The 16,096-nt window shown below is 41.1% G+C and overlaps 1 protein-coding gene and 1 long non-coding RNA gene across 2 annotated transcripts in view; one reads left to right on the top strand and one right to left on the bottom strand.

The window, feature by feature from the left end:
• The window catches only part of LOC115148983 (neurite extension and migration factor-like), an 84,430-nt gene that overhangs the window by 19,493 nt on the left and 48,841 nt on the right, over positions 1–16,096 (bottom strand). The window lies entirely within an intron of this gene.
• Positions 1,194–2,188, top strand: LOC115148984 (uncharacterized). The gene is made up of 2 exons (XR_003866773.1): positions 1,194–1,378; positions 1,414–2,188. It is a non-coding gene; the product is annotated as an uncharacterized LOC115148984 (long non-coding RNA).

Raw genomic sequence — 16,096 nt, 5'->3', positions numbered from 1 at the left:
GCGCGCACCCGCTAACTAGCTAGCCATTTCACATCGGTTACACCAGCCTAATCTTGGGAGTTGACAGGCTTGAAGTCATAAACAGTGCAATGCATCGCGAAGGGCTGTTTGAATGAATGCTTACAAGCCTGCTGCTGCCTACCATCGCTCAGTCAGACTGCTCTATCAAATCAGACTTAATTATAACATAATAACACACAGAAATACGAGCCTTAGGTCATTAATATGGTCGAATCCAGAAACTATCATCTCGAAAACAAAACGTTATTCCTGTTACATTGTACAACCTTCAATGTTATGTCATAATTACGTCAAATTCGGGCAAATTAGTTCGCAACGAGCCAGGCGGTCCAAACTGTTGCATATACCCTGACTCTGCGTGCAATGAACGCAAAATGACACAATTTCACCTGGTTAATATTGCCTGCTAACCTGGATTTCTTTTAGCTAAATATGCAGGTTTAAAAATATATACTTCTGTGTATTGATTTTAAGAAAGGCATTGATGTTTATGGTTAGGTACAGTCGTGCAACGATTGTGCTTTTTTCGCAAATGCGCTTTTGTTAAATCAACCCCAGTTTGGCGAAGTCGGCTGTCTTTGTTAGGAAGAAATAGTCTTCACAGTTCGCAACGAGCCAGGCGGCCCAAACTGCTGCATATACCCTGACTCTGTTTGCAAGAGAAGTGACACATTTTCCCTAGTTAAAAGAAATTCATGTTAGCAGTCAATATTAACTAAATATGCAGGTTTAAAAATATATGCTGGTGTATTGATTTTAAGAAAGGCATTGATGTTTATGGTTGGAGCAACGTGTACCTAAGCGATTATATGCAACGCAGGACAGGCTAGATAAACTAGTAATATCATCAACCATGTGTAGTTAACTAGTGATTATGATTGATTGATTGTTTTTTATAAGATAAGTTTAATGCTAGCTAGCAACTTACCTTGGCTTCTTACTGCATTCGCATAACAGGCAGGCTCCTCGTGGAGGGCAATGTAAAGCAGGTGGTTAGAGCGTTGGACTAGTTAACCGTAAGGTTGCAAGATTGAATCCCTGAGCTGACAAGGTAAAAATCTGTCGTTCTGCCCCTGAACAAGGCAGTTAACCCACCGTTCCTAGGCCGTCATTGAAAATAAGAATGTGTTCTTAATTGACTTGCCTAGTTAAATAAAGGTTAAATAAAAATAAATAAATACACTGTGTGCACAATTATTAGGCAAGTCAGTATTTTGACCATATCATCATTATTATGCATATTTCCCAACTCCAACTGTATAAACTGGAATGCTTATTGGATTTAAGCATATCAGGTGATGTGTATTTGTGTAATGAGGGGGGGTGTGGCCTAAGGAGATCAACACCCTATATCAAGGTGTGTATAATTATTAGGCAGCTTATTTTCCTCAGGCAAAATGGGCCAAAAAAGAGATTTAACTGACTCTGAAAAGTCAAAAATTGTAAAAAGTATTTCAGAGGAATGCAGCACTCTTGAAATTGCTAAGATATTGGGGTGTGATCACAGAACCATCAAACGTTTTGTTGCAAATAGTCAACAGGGTCGCAAGAACCGTGTTGAGAAAAAAAGACGCAAATTAACTGCCAAAGATTTGAGAAGAATCAAACGTGAAGCTACCAGAAACCCATTATCCTCCAGTGCTGTCATATTCCAAAACTGCAACCTACCTGGAGTGCCCAGAAGTACAAGGTGTTCAGTGGTCAAAGACATGGCCAAGGTAAGGAAGGCTGAAACCCGACCACCACTGAACAAGACACATAAGTTGAAACGTCAAGACCGGGCCAAGAAATATCTGAAGACAGATTTTCAAAGGTTTTATGGACTGATGAGATGAGAGTGACTCTTGACGGACCAGATGGATGGGCCCGTGGCTGGATCAGTAACGGGCACGGAGCTCCACTTCGACTCAGACGCCAGCAAGGTGGAGGTGGGGTACTGGTATGGGGTGGTATTATTAAAGATGAGCTAGTTGGACCTTTTCAGGTTGAAGATGGACTCAAACTCAACTCCCAAACCTACTGGCAGTTTTTAGAAGACACTTTCTTCAAGCAGTGGTACAGGAAAAAGTCTGCATCTTTCAAGAAGACCATGATTTTTATGCAGGACAATGCTCCATCGCATGCATCGAAGTACTCCACTGCGTGGCTAGCCAGTAAAGGCCTTAAAGATGAAAGAATAATGACATGGCCCCCTTCCTCACCTGACCTAAACCCTATTGAGAACTTGTGGTCCCTTGTTAAACGGAGGATTTACCGTGAAGGAAAACAGTACACCTCTCTGACCAGTGTCTGGGAGGCTGTGGTTGCTGCTGCACAAAAAGTTCATCGTCAACAGATCAAGAAACTGACAGACTCCATGGATGGAAGGCTTATGACTGTTATTGAAAAGAAGGGTGGCTATATTGGTCACAGATTTTTTTAAATGTCAGAAATGTTTGTTTATACATTTTGAGTTGTTTGTTTATTATTCTCACTTTAACAGATGAAAATAAACAAGTGAGATGGGGAACTTTTTGTTTTTCATTTAGTTGCATAATAATTCTGCACACTAATAGTTGCCCAATAATTGTGCACACATAGATATTCTCCAAAGAAAGCCAAAACCTCACTTTTACTTTCTTAAATATTCAGGTTTGAGGTTTATTAACATTTTGGATTGACCGAGAGCGCTGTAGTTGTTCAATAATAAAATGAATCATCAAACATACAACTTGCCTAATAATTGTGCACACAGTGTAAGCAATTTTACATTAATTTTCACAATGCAAATGGTTTACAATAATAATAACAAAATTATTGTTGCATTCACTGATAAAACTGACTCCAAATTTGACCACCAATATATTTTATGTAAAAAGAAATCTGCGAATTCGTGAATGGTGGTCTTCAAGAGCTTTTGGCTGTGATTTGGTGGTCTCAGGTTTGGAAAAGTTAGGGAACCGCTGCTGTATAGCACATATACAATAGCTGTAGGTGGTGGGTAGAAGTGATTCAGAATTCCGGTGCACGAGGGCATCCTGACTAAGTTTAACTCCAAAGTGTTAAGATGCAGGCTGGGAAGGCACTGACTGACTGACTGATGCAACAATTGTATTTTCACTCCAGGGAAATAACCCCACAATCCACCTCACATACTATTACTCTGACAGCCATCAGGACAGCACAGAGTGGGGATATGAAAGACTTCCCAAGTGATTCCACTACTGAGGCATAAACACAGAAAAAAAAATTTAAACATAAAATGAAACAAAACTCCACAGGGCTGGAGAGGAGGAAGCACCACCCACTAGGGACTAGCATGGGTAACCGGGATCCTCGGGAACACTTCATATTTCCAGAAAAAAAGAAAGGACAAGACCCAGGAAATTACAAATAATTTCCCCAATGTCGGCATTAATGCAATTCCACAAAATACACAACATGCGCAGTATCAGATTATCAAAAACATAAAATATAGCACATTATCCAAACAGGTTGTTGCATGGAAGCCTTTAGCCTAGCGTATTTACTTCACACAAAATCGCCATAAATTCAAAGCGCACGCATAATTGACACTGCCGGACTGCACACGTAAACTGAAGGCAGCTGATAAACCCTACAGGAAAGCTCTACAGTATAGTCTGGAAAAGAACACGTGCCTCTTTGAGCTGTCATTGTGAGTCTTTAGTCACACATTTCATAGGCCTATGCACAATTCACTACATAGGCATCTCTGTCACAGACATGAAGTCTGTTAACAATTCAGAGGCATGAGGGGAAATGATATCTCCTGTCCTATAGCCAAGGCTATTTTTCTGTCCAGTCCTAATGCCACTGATACTCAAAATCCTGACTCCTGTGTCCCATGAAAACTCCTAACTTTATTCTGTAATCCATAGGTTGCATTATCAAAGCACGTCTCTCTCCTATGCATATAAAAATACTGCTAGAACATTTCCCCAGCTTCTCTGTGCTGTCTCATACGTGCTGCCCATATGAGACCTTCGGTAGAGAATGTGTGATCAACAAACGGTATGAGAGTAGATATGGATATTTTTTTTAAACAGTGTTGGTCCCCGTTAAGATTCCTTGAAATTTCAACTTCATCTCCCTGTTATTATTGAGCTGATCTGTTATCTCCATATTCATCTCCCTGTTATTCTTGAGCTGATCTGCTATCTCTATAATCACCAAGGGATCCTGAGTGGCGCAGCGGTCTAAGGTACTGCATTGCAGTGCTAGAGGTGTCACTACAGACCCGGGTTTGATCCCGGGCTGTATCATGATCCGGAGTCCCAACGGGTTGTTCACAATTGGCCCAGCGTCGTCTGGGTTAGGGATGGGTTTGGCAAGGTAAATAAGAATTTGTTCTTAACTGACGTGCCTAGTAAAAAATGTTTTACAAAAATTGATTTTTCTAAATATAGGAGATATTCTGTCATTCATTGAAGGAGGTTATCTAGCAAGTTTAGCAACTTAGGTCATTTGACTTATGTTTGACTGCCGTTACAAAGTTAGAATGATTCGACAACGCACAAAGTGAGCTCCTGAGCACTCTGTGTCGACATAGCCTACTGCACTGGTGAACAAAGATAGTTACTCTATCATTACTAAATATCAGTTTCATTTGTTTATTGCCAAGACGACAAGGTGGTGCAATGCCCCTCTTATTTAGGGAGAACCCTGGCATAGTGACAATATGTTTGTTTTAAACACCTTAAATGGGCATTTCCGATTTTTGCGGTATTTCCTGGGACTCTCTGGATATATATGAATTATTACCGGTATTGAAACTTGGTTGATTTTTTAAAAAGATATTTCATCCATACCACCCACATACCGACCGACCAAGACTTTTCTGGCTGAATACACTTGAGTACTACAAACACAACATTTCAGCTACTTTATTACTGTCTAGTATGACCCCACTGATCCCTCTATTTGCTGACTAGAAACACTGGGACACAATCATTGTTTTCTATTTGTCATATTCTGAAACACCAGCCTCTCAATATAGGAGCTGACAACGGATGATTGTGATACATATTTTACAGAGAAAGATTTTCCAGTGTTCAGAATAATCATTGCCCTTACCTTCCCTTCCAATTTGTGCGAATTACTAAGGAACAGTAGCTAGATAATATACAACCAATTTCTAGCTGTTACACTTCACGTAAAACCACATTTTAAAGCCGGGGGCACTTAGTAAATGACCATACTTTCTCTGTCTGCCAGCTAATGTATGCACAGTTTGACATCACATTAGCATTGCAAATAGGGTTGGGCGATGTGGCCTAAAAATCACACCTCAATTTTTTTAAACTTATGGACGATTCACGGTATATATTATATTTATATATTATAATATATGTATATATTTTTTTATTCTCTAAATAAGCTTTGTTGCACAATTAAAGGTCAATCCACTGCATTTCAAACCTTCTGAAATAATCTAATGATTTCAGGACTTGTGAAATTATACCTATGCTAAATATAAGCCTTTCACAACCATAAGACCCACTAATAATTTCATTATTTTATCAAAATAGTTTAACCTGCTTTTTTTTTTTACTTTCACTGATCTGTCTTTTAAATTTGTCTATGAAAATGCAATTTTTATTACAAAATGCAATTTTTCTTACAAATTTACTTTCACTGATCTGTCTTTTAAATCTGTCTATGAAAATGCAATTTTTCTTACAAATTTAACCAGAACCATGCACATCCACTAATAATGATCAACTTCTTGTAGCAGGCTTTATAGATAATTAACACAGTTCAATAACAATATCTCAAGCACCAGCCCACATGCTAGTGTGCAGCCAGCTAATCTTTCTACAGTCAGGTCCATCAGTACTTAGCCTGTTTGGTATAGGGGGCAGTATTGAGAATTTTGGAAAAAATATGTTCCCATTTTTAACTGCCTCCTACACCAACTCAGAAGCTAGAATATGCATATTATTGTTCAGGTTTGGATAGAAAACACTCTGAATTTTCTAAAACTGTTTGAATGGTGTCTGTGAGTATAACAGAACTCCTATGGCAGGCAAAAACCTGACAAGGTTTCAAGCAGGAAGTACCCTGTCTGACAAGGAGTCGTGCGTCTTACCTCTTTTTATTGAAAAGTAAGGATCTTAGCTGTAACGTGACAATTCCCAGGGCTCCAATAGGCTCTCAGAGCCCGCGAAATAACTGAAGGTTTACGAGGGAACCTCAGGTTGAAACATATTATCGCCTTTTGTAAGTGGATGCTCGGAGGACCTTTCAATGATGCGCGTGCATGAGTCGCTTCTGAGGAGAAATTTTATTCGGCTGTTTAGGCTCAATGCATACTCCCGGTCGGAATATTATCACTTCTCTACGACATAAATGGCATAAAAATTGGTTTTAAACAGCGGTTGACATGCTTCGAAGTACGGTAATGGAATATTTAGACATTTTTGACACGCCAATGCGCCATGCGCGACACCGCGAAGAAGCATTCTAGAACTCACGAACAAAACGTCGCTGTTTGGATATAACGATGGATTATTTGGGACCAAACCAACATTTGTTATTGAAGTAGAAGTCCTGGCAGTGTATTCTGATGAAGAACAAGCAAGGTAAGAACATCTTTCTTATAGGAAATGTGATTTTGGTGGATGCTGACCTGGGTGGGTATCTAAATAGCTAGCCCTGTAATGCCGGGCTATGTACTTAGATTATTGCAAAATGTGCTTCATCCGAAAAGCTATTTTAAAATCGGACATATCGAGTGCATAGAGGGGTAATGTATCTATAATTCTTAAAATAATTGTTATGCTTTTTGTGAACGTTTATCGTGAGTAATTTAGCAAACTGTTAGTAAATTCACCGGAAGTTTGCGGTGGTTATGCTTTTTCTGAACGTCACATGCTAATGTAAAAAGCTGGTTTTTGATATAAATATGAACTTGATTGAACAGACATGCATGTATTGTATAACACAATGTCCTAGGTGTGTCATCTGATGAAGATTATAAAAGGTTAGTGCTGCATTTAGCTGTGGTTTGGGTTTATGTGACATGATATGCTAGCTTGAAAAATGGGTGTCTGATTTTTTCTGGCTGGGTACTCTGCTAACATAATCTAATGTTTGCTTTTGTTGTAAAGCCTTTTTGAAATCGGACAGTGGGGTTAGATTAACGAGATTCTTGTCTTTAAATAGCTGTGAAATAGTCATATGTTTGAGAAATTGAAGTTATAGCATTTCTAACGATTCAAAAATCGCGCCACTGGATTTCAGTGGCTGTTACGTAGGTGGGACGAGTTCGTCCCACATGTACCAGAGAGGTTAGACAGTGGCACAATTTGCATAACTTTGGCTCTGTACACCACGAAAATGGATTTGAAAGGAAACAATCAAGATGTGCTTTAAATGTAGAAGTTTCTTTGTCAAAATTATAGGAATTGTAGGAATTACAACCATTTTTATACATAGCCCCCCAATTTTAGAGGCTCAAAAGTAATTGGACAAACTAACATAATCATAAATGAAATTGTGAGTTTTAATACTTGGTTGCAAATCCTTTGCAGTCAATGACTGACAGAAGTCTGGAACCCATAGACATCACCAGATGCTGGGGTTCAGAATTCATCCTGCTGCTTTTGTCAGCAGTCACATCATCAATAAATACAAGGGAACCAGTTCCATTGGCAGCAATACATGCCCACGCCATAACACTACCTCCACCATGCTTCACAGATGAGGTGGTATGCTTCGGATCATGAGCAGTTCCTTCCCTTCTCCATACTCTTCTCTTCTCATCATTCTGGAACAAGTTGATCTTTGTCTCATCTGTCCATAGGATGTTGTTCCAGAACTGTACAGGCTTTTTTTTTAGATGTTTTTGTGGCAAACTCTGGTCTGGTCTTCCTGTTTTTGAGGCTTACCAATGGTTTACATCTTGTGGTAAACCCTCTGTATTTACTCTGGTGAAATCTTCTCTTGATTGTTGGCTTTGACACAGATATGCCTACCTCATGGAGGGTGTTATTGATCTGGCCAACAGTTGTGAAGGGGTTTTTCTTCACCAGGTAAATAATTATTCGGTCATACACCACAGTTGTTTTCCGTGGACTTCCGGGCTTTTTGGTGTTCCTGAGCTCACCAGCGCGTTCTTTCTTTTTAAGAATGTACCAAATAGTTGATTTGGCCACACCTAATGTTTTTGCTATCTCTTTGATGGCTTTGTTTAGATTTTTCAGCCTAATCACGGCTTGCTTCACTGGCAGTAACAGCTCTTTGGACTTCATATTGAGGGTTAACAACAACAGATTCCAAATGCAAATTCCACACCTCAAATCAACTCTAGACCTTTTATCTACTTATGTTTAAATGAACTAATGAGGAAACAACACACACCTGGCCATGGAACAGCTGAGCAGCCAATTGTCCAATTACTTTTGGTCCCTTAAAAAAGGGGGGGACCACAAAAAAGTGCTGTAATTCCTACACAGATCACACGATATGGATGTAAATACCCTCAAATTAAAACTGAAAGTCTGCACTCATATTCATTATTTAATTTCAACTCTAATATGCTGACAATATGTAGACAGCTAAAATAATAATAACTTGGTCAATGTCCAAATATTTATGGACCTGACTGTATTTAAAATCTATTTAAAATCTAGTCAACAAATGAAATCATAGTTGATTTGTTTATTGGTTAACTAACATGTAGAACAGTCATGAATACACCCTCCTGTCTGTCTCCAACTGTTTGAACAACATAGCCTGTTCACTTTGTTTAGATCAGGGATTGGCAACTGGCGGCTCATGCGGCCGTCAGATCAATTTAAAATATGTTTATTATTTTTAAACTCAGTCGGGGTCTCAATTTACTGTTGCAATGGTAGAATACACAAGATGCAATTTTATCTTGTTATGTCAGTCACTGATAGTCACTCAATTAGCCAATGTCAGCTCACATTTTTTTGATTGGTAAGTTAGTCTAGGGCCAGCTATCTAAATGTAGTAATCATGGTCGAATTACTGGCCAGGGGGCCCCCATTGATTTTGTTAGTCAGTCTCACTCAGATTATAGGGATGTTGTGGTCATGACATTTTGTCAGACGGTTATTGTCATGCAAAAGACTACCGATCTCACTGTAATTTACTGCTAATTAACATAAACATGTTTAGCATTTCCAGGCCTCCACACATACAAGCTGCAAGAGTCTGATGCGTGCCTTTGGAACATCTACATTTGAAAAAAGTTGAATAAATCAATTTAATATAGACCTTCACAGTAAATCCATGATTTATTTTAGTCAGGTCTAAAGAAACATTATGATATGAAGAAAATGTATTTCAGAAGAACAGAATATGAGTTGGCCTACTGTATGTTCTCTGGCTATATGCCATGCCATAGGCATGCTTAGATGACCATAAGCACGCTTGTTCATTTAGCAGACAGGATATGCTTATAAATCCTGTGCCATTATGTTATATTATATGATTTTATAGCAAGAAGAATAGAATTGAACTTGGCTGAATAAAATAGAAAGGATATTTTCCCCATTCCGGGAATGAGTGCGCATATGAATTGAGTGTAAAAGTGATAATTTGAAGTAAGTCCTATACACCAGATTTAGAGTTATTTGTTAACTTTAGTTGTGAATGATACGAACTTTAGAATGTCTTAGAAATCAAAACATATATGGTCTGCATGATGTGACTATAGGCTATTGATGATTTTAGAAAATTGCAAAAGAAACTTGCGCTCTGTTCCTTGCCTCAGGCTGCACAGCTGTTCTCTCATCAAATGATCATATTTTCACCCATGAGGCTATTCTCAATGTAATCTTGTGTTAACTAATATGTACAATTAGTTTAGATTTAGAAAGCCATTATCAAATGGGCAGGAACAGGGGCAGGGGAAAAAAAGATGTCATCTGTATGCACTGGAATAGTGAATGGAGGCCTCGTGCTTTCCAGCCAGTCCGTTTTTCAATGATGCTGGGTAGGCTACTTTGGTTTCATAGCAGAGCATGTACTTAATATGAGCAGCTGAGAAATAAATATAAGAACACTTAATTCACTCCATGCATCAAACACTGTTTGAGGAGCAGGCTCGCTGCACGACAGGTGATATACCGCCCAAAGTCTGTATGCAATGTGCTCTCCAACCCTGCTCCTACAGCTACCCATCGCTTAATCAAATCAAATCAAAGTTTATTTGTCATGTGCGCTGAATACAACAGGTGTAGACCTTACAGTGAAATGCTTACTTACAGGCTCTAACCAATAGTGCAAAAAAGGTATTAGGTGAACAATAGGTAAGTAAAGAAATAAAACAACAGTAAGAAGACAGGCTATATACAGTAGCGAGGCTATAAAAGTAGCGAGGCTACATACAGACACCGGTTAGTCAGGCTGATTGAGATAGTATGTACATGTAGATAGGGTTAAAGTGACTATGCATATCTGATGAACAGAGAGTAGCAGTAGCGTAAAAGAGGGATTGGCGGGTGGTGGGTGGCAGGACACAATGCAGATAGCCCGGTTAGCCAATGTGCGGGAGCACTGGTTGGTCGGCCCAATTGAGGTAGTATGTACATGAATGTATAGTTAAAGTGACTATGCATATATGATAAACAGAGAGTAGCATCAGCGTAAAAGAGGGGTTGGGGGGGGGCACACAATGCAAATAGTCCGGGTAGCCATTTGATTACCTGTTCAGTAGTCTTATGGCTTGGGGTTAAAAACTGTTGAGAAGCCTTTTTGTCCTATACTTGGCACTCCGGTACCGCTTGCCATGCGGTAGTAGAGAGAACAGTCTATGACTGGGGTGGCTGGGGTCTTTGACAATTTTTAGGGCCTTCCTCTGACACCGCCTGGTGGAGAGGTCCTGAATGGCAGGCAGCTTAACCCCAGTGATGTACTGGGCCGTACGCACTGTAGTGCCTTGCGGTCAGAGGCCGAGCAATTGCCGTACCAGGCAGTGATGCAACCAGTCAGGATGCTCTCTATGTTGCAAATGTAGAACCTTTTGAGGATCTCAGGCCCCATGCCAAATCTTTTTAGTTTCCTCAGGGGGAATAGGCTTTGTCGTGCCCTCTTCACGACTGTCTTGGAGTGTTTGGACCATTCTAGTTTGTTGTTGATGTGGACACCAAGGAAGCTCTCAACCTGCTCCACTACAGCCCCGTTGATGAGAATGGGGACGTTCTCGGCCCTCCTTTTCCTGTAGTCCACAATCATCTCCTTAGTCTTGGTTACGTTGAGGGATAGGTTGTTATTCTGGCACCACCCAGCCAGGTCTCTGACCTACTCCCTATAGGCTATCTCGTTGTTGTCGGTGATCAGGCCTACCACTGTTGTGTCGTCTGCAAACTTAATGATGGTGTTGGAGTTGTGCCTGGCCATGCAGTCGTGGGTGAACAGGGAGTACAGGAGGGGACTGAGCACGCACCCCTGGGGAGCACCAGTGTTGAGGATCAACGTGGCAGATGTGTTGCTACCTACCCTCAACACCTGGGGGCGGCCCGTCAGGAAGTCCAGGATCCAGTTGCAGAGGGAGGTGTTTAGTCCCAGGATTGTTAGCTTAGTGATGAGCATTGAGGGTACTATGGTGTTGAACGCTGAGCTGTAGACAATGAATAGCATTCTCATATAAGTGTTCCGTTTGTCCAGGTGGGAAAGGGCAGTGTGGAGTGCAATGGAGATTGCATCATCTGTGGATCTGTTTGGGCAGTATGCAAATTGGAGTGGGTCTAGGGTTTCTGGGATAATGGTGTTGATGTGAGACATTACCAACCTTTCCAAGCACTTCATGGCTACGGACGTGAGTGCTACGGGTCTATAGTCATTTAGGCAGGTTGCCTTTGTGTTCTTGGGCACAGGGACTATGGTGGTCTGCTTGAAACATGTTGGTATTACAGACTCAATCAGGGACATGTTGAAAATGTCAGTGAAGACACCTGCCAGTTGGTCAGCACATGCCCGGAGCACACATCCTGGTAATCTGCCTGGCCCCGCAGCCTTGTGTATGTTGACCTGTTTAAAGGTCTTACTCACGTCGGCTACGGAGAGCGTGATCACACAGTTGTCCGGAACAGCTGATGCTCTCATGCATGCCTCAGTGTTGCTTGCCTCGATGCGAGCATAGAAGTGATTTAGCTCGTCTGGTAGGCTTGTGTCACTGGGCAGCTCGCGGCTGTGCTTCCCTTTGTAGTCTGTAATAGTTTGCAAGCCCTGCCACATAAGACGAGTGTCGGAGCCGGTGTAGTATGATTCAATCTTAGCCATGTATTGACGCTTTGCCTGTTTGATGGTTCGTCGCAGGGCATAGCAGGATTTCTTGTAAGCTTCCGGGTTAGAGTCCCACAACTTGAAAGCGGCAGCTCTACCCTTTAGCTCAGTGTGAATGTTGCCTGTAATCCATGGCTTCTGGTTGGGGTATGTACGTACAGTCATTGTGGGGATCACGTCCTCGATGCACTTATTGATAAAGCCAGTGACTGATGTGGTGTACTCCTCAATGCCATTGGAACAATCCCAGAACATGTTCCAGTCTGTGATAGCAAAACAGTCCTGTAGGTTAGCATCTGCTTCATCTGACCGCTTCCGTATTGAGCGAGTCACTGGTTCTTCCTGCTTTAGTTTTTGCTTGTAAGCAGGAATCAGGAGGATAGAGTTGTGGTGGGATTTACCAAATGGAGGGCGAGGGAGAGCTTTGTACGCATCTCTGTGTGTGGAGTACAGGTGATCTAGAATTATTTTCCCCCTGGTTGCACATTTAACATGTTGATAGAAATTTGGTAGAACTGATTTAAGTTTCCCTGCATTAAAGTCTCCGGCCACTAGGAGTGCCGCCTCTGGGTGAGTGGTTTCTGGTTTGCTTATTTCCTTATTCAGCTGACTGAGTGCGGTCTTAGTGCCAGCATCTGTCTGTGGTGGTAAACAAACAGCCACAAAAAGTATAGCTGAAAACTCTCTAGGCCTGCAATTTATCACAATATACTCTACTTCAGGCGAGCAAAATCTAGAGACTTCCTTAGATTTTGTGCACCAGCTGTCGTTTACAAATATGCACAGACCCCCCCCCCCCCCCCCCCCCCCCCCCCCCCCTCGTCTGACCGGAGTGTGCTGTTCTATCTTGCCGGTGCAGCGTATTTCCCGCTAGCTGAATATCCATGTCGTCATTCAGCCACGATTCTGTGAAACATAGGATATTACAGTTTTTGATGTCCCATTGGTAGGATATTCGTGATTGTACCTTGTCTAATTTATTGTCCAATGATTGCACGTTGGCGAGCAGTATTGACGGTAACGGCAGCTTTCCCACTCGCCTACACCTTGTCCTGTTGAGGTAGCCGGCTCTTTGTCCTCTGTACCTGCGTTGCTTCCTCTTGCAAATAACGGGGATGTCGGCCCTGTCGGGTGTTTGGAGAATGTCCTGTGCATCCTCCTTGTTGTAGAAAACATCTTTGTCTAATCCAAGGTGAGTGATTGCTTTCCTGATATCCAGAAGCTCTTTTTTGCCTTAAGATACAGTTGCAGAAACATTATGTACAAAATAAGTTACAAATAACGTGAAAAAAACACACATAATAACACAATTGGTTGGGCGCCTGTAAAACTGCTGCCATTTTGAGGTAATTTTGGAAACCAAGTGAAATCTGTTCAGAAACATCGACATTAACATGTTTAGCACAACTAAACATATTTCACTAAACTGTTGACAGCCCCTCAGTGTGCTCAAGAAAGGAATAAAAGAGAGAGAGGAGAAGGAAACTCACAGCACAGCTGTTTTTTTTCATGTCTCTCCAGAGATATTAGATTGGGTTCAAGTCCTGGCTCTGGCTGGGCCACTCAAGGACATTCAGAGCCTTGTCCCGAAGCCACTCCTGCGTTGTCTTGGCTGTGTGCTAAGGGTCGTTGTAATGTTGGAAGGTAAACTTTCACCCCAGTCTGAGTTCCTGAGTGCTCTAGAGCAGGTTTTGATCAAGGATCCCTCTATCCTGACTAGTCTCCCGGTCCCTGCCGCTGAAAAACATCCCCACAGCATGATGCTGCCACCACCATGCTTCACCGTAGGGATTGTGCCAGGTGTCTTCCAGACGTGACGCTTGGCATTTAGGCCAAAGAGTTCAATCTTGGTTTCATCAGAACAGAGCTTGTTTCTCATGGTCTGAGAGTCCTTTAGGTGCCTTTTGGTAAACTCCAAGCGAGCTGTCATGTGCCTTTTACTGAGGAGTGGCTTCCGTCTTGCCACTCTACCATAAAGGCCTGATTAGTGGAGGGCTGCAGGGATGGTTGTCCTTCTGGAAGGGTCTCCCATCTCTGCAGAGGAGCTCTGTCAGAGTGGCCATCGGATTCTTGGTCACCTCCCTGACCATGGCCCTTCTCCCCCGATTGCTAAGTTTGGCCGGGGTGGCCAGCTCTAGGAAGAGTCTTGGTGGTTCCAAACTTCTTCCATTTAAGAATAATGGAGGCCAATGTGTTCTTGGGGACCTTCAATGCTGCAGAAATGTTTTCCTACCCTTCCCCAGATCTGTGCCTCGACACAATCCAATCTTGGAGCTCTACGGACAATTCCTTCGACCTCATGGCTTGGTTTTTGCTCTGACATGCACTGTCAACTGTGGGACCTTTAATAGACAGGTGTGTGCCTTTCCAAATCATGTCCAATCAATTGAATTTACCACAGGTGGACTCCAATCAAGTTGTAGAAACATCTCAAAGATGTTCAATGGAAACAGGATGCACCTGAGCTCAATTTCGAGTTACATAGCAAAGGGTCTGAATACTTATGTAAATAAGGTATTTCAGTTTTTATTTTTAAGAAATTTGTAAAAATGTCTAAAAACCTGTTTTCGCTTTGTCATTATGGGGTATTATGTGAAAGATTGATTAAGAAAAAAAGTAATTTAATACATTTTAGAATACGGCTGTATCGTAACAAAATGTGGAAAAAGGGAACGTGTCTGAATACCTTCCCGAATGCACTGTATATAAAGATTATTTTAAACGTTTTCTCTAAATAAGCTTTGTTGCACAATTAAAGGTCAATACACTGCATGTACAATTATACCTAGCTTAAATATAACCATAATATCCACTATTAATGTAATCAAAAATAGTTTAACCTGCTTTTGTGCAATATTCGTTGATCTGGCTTTCAAGTTTATGAAAATAAAAATGTTGTTACAAATTTAACCAGAACCATGCACAATGCACATCCACTAATAATGACCAACTTCTTGTAGCAGGCATTATAGAAAATGAACACTGGTCTCAAACAGTCTCTCAAGCACAAGCCCACATGCTAGTAAGTAGCCAGCTAATCTTTATATTTAAAGTCTAGCCAACTTGGATATATTTTCTTGCTAACAAGTTAGAACAGTTGAACTGTTATGAAGAACATCTATCAGTCTCCAACTGTTTGAACAACATAGCCTGATCACTTTGTTAAGATATTGAAATCAAATGGCCTAGACTGGTTAACACTAGAACGGCCAATGACGTTTGATTTTGTAAATAAAATAAATCTGCCCCTCCAAAAAATCTATGTCCTGATCCTTCCCTGACTTCCTAAATGTTTGTATTTTACACTGCTCATTTGTCCGAATTTTGAAATCACAAACATAAAAGTATTTAGAGCCTTTTTACCTGCTTTTTGTACACCTATTCCCAACTTAACCCGCCAAGACAATGTGCTCTAGGACATTGCTACCCAGCAAGGCGCTAATGCGTCTCTCTCTCCTCACTGAATGAATAACAAATGAATGAATGGGCGATAATTGTGCACCTTACTTCACAACTGAATTTAAATGAGACCTAACTGAATGATAAGGAGGGTGAAGAGGTTGATTTAATTTAGAAAGACAATAGTGTAATGATGAGTTTGCAAATAATTTGACTGTGAGCCTTGCGGGTTGATACCATTCTCTTTTACATTTAACTTTGTAATTATGACAACTTCTGGAGGACGTCCTCCAACCTATCAGAGCTCTTGCAGCATGAACTGACATGTTGTCCACCCAATCAAAGGATCAGAGAATGCATCTAGTACTGAAAGTATAAGGTACAGCGAGTTAGCACTGCAGTGCATAAAATGTGGTGAGAA

Source organism: Salmo trutta, chromosome 15 (genome assembly GCF_901001165.1).
Source record: "Salmo trutta chromosome 15, fSalTru1.1, whole genome shotgun sequence".
Classification (NCBI taxonomy): Eukaryota; Metazoa; Chordata; class Actinopteri; order Salmoniformes; family Salmonidae; genus Salmo; species Salmo trutta.
The sequence above is the reverse complement of the archived record's forward strand: the minus strand, read 5'-3'. Positions and strand labels throughout refer to the sequence as shown.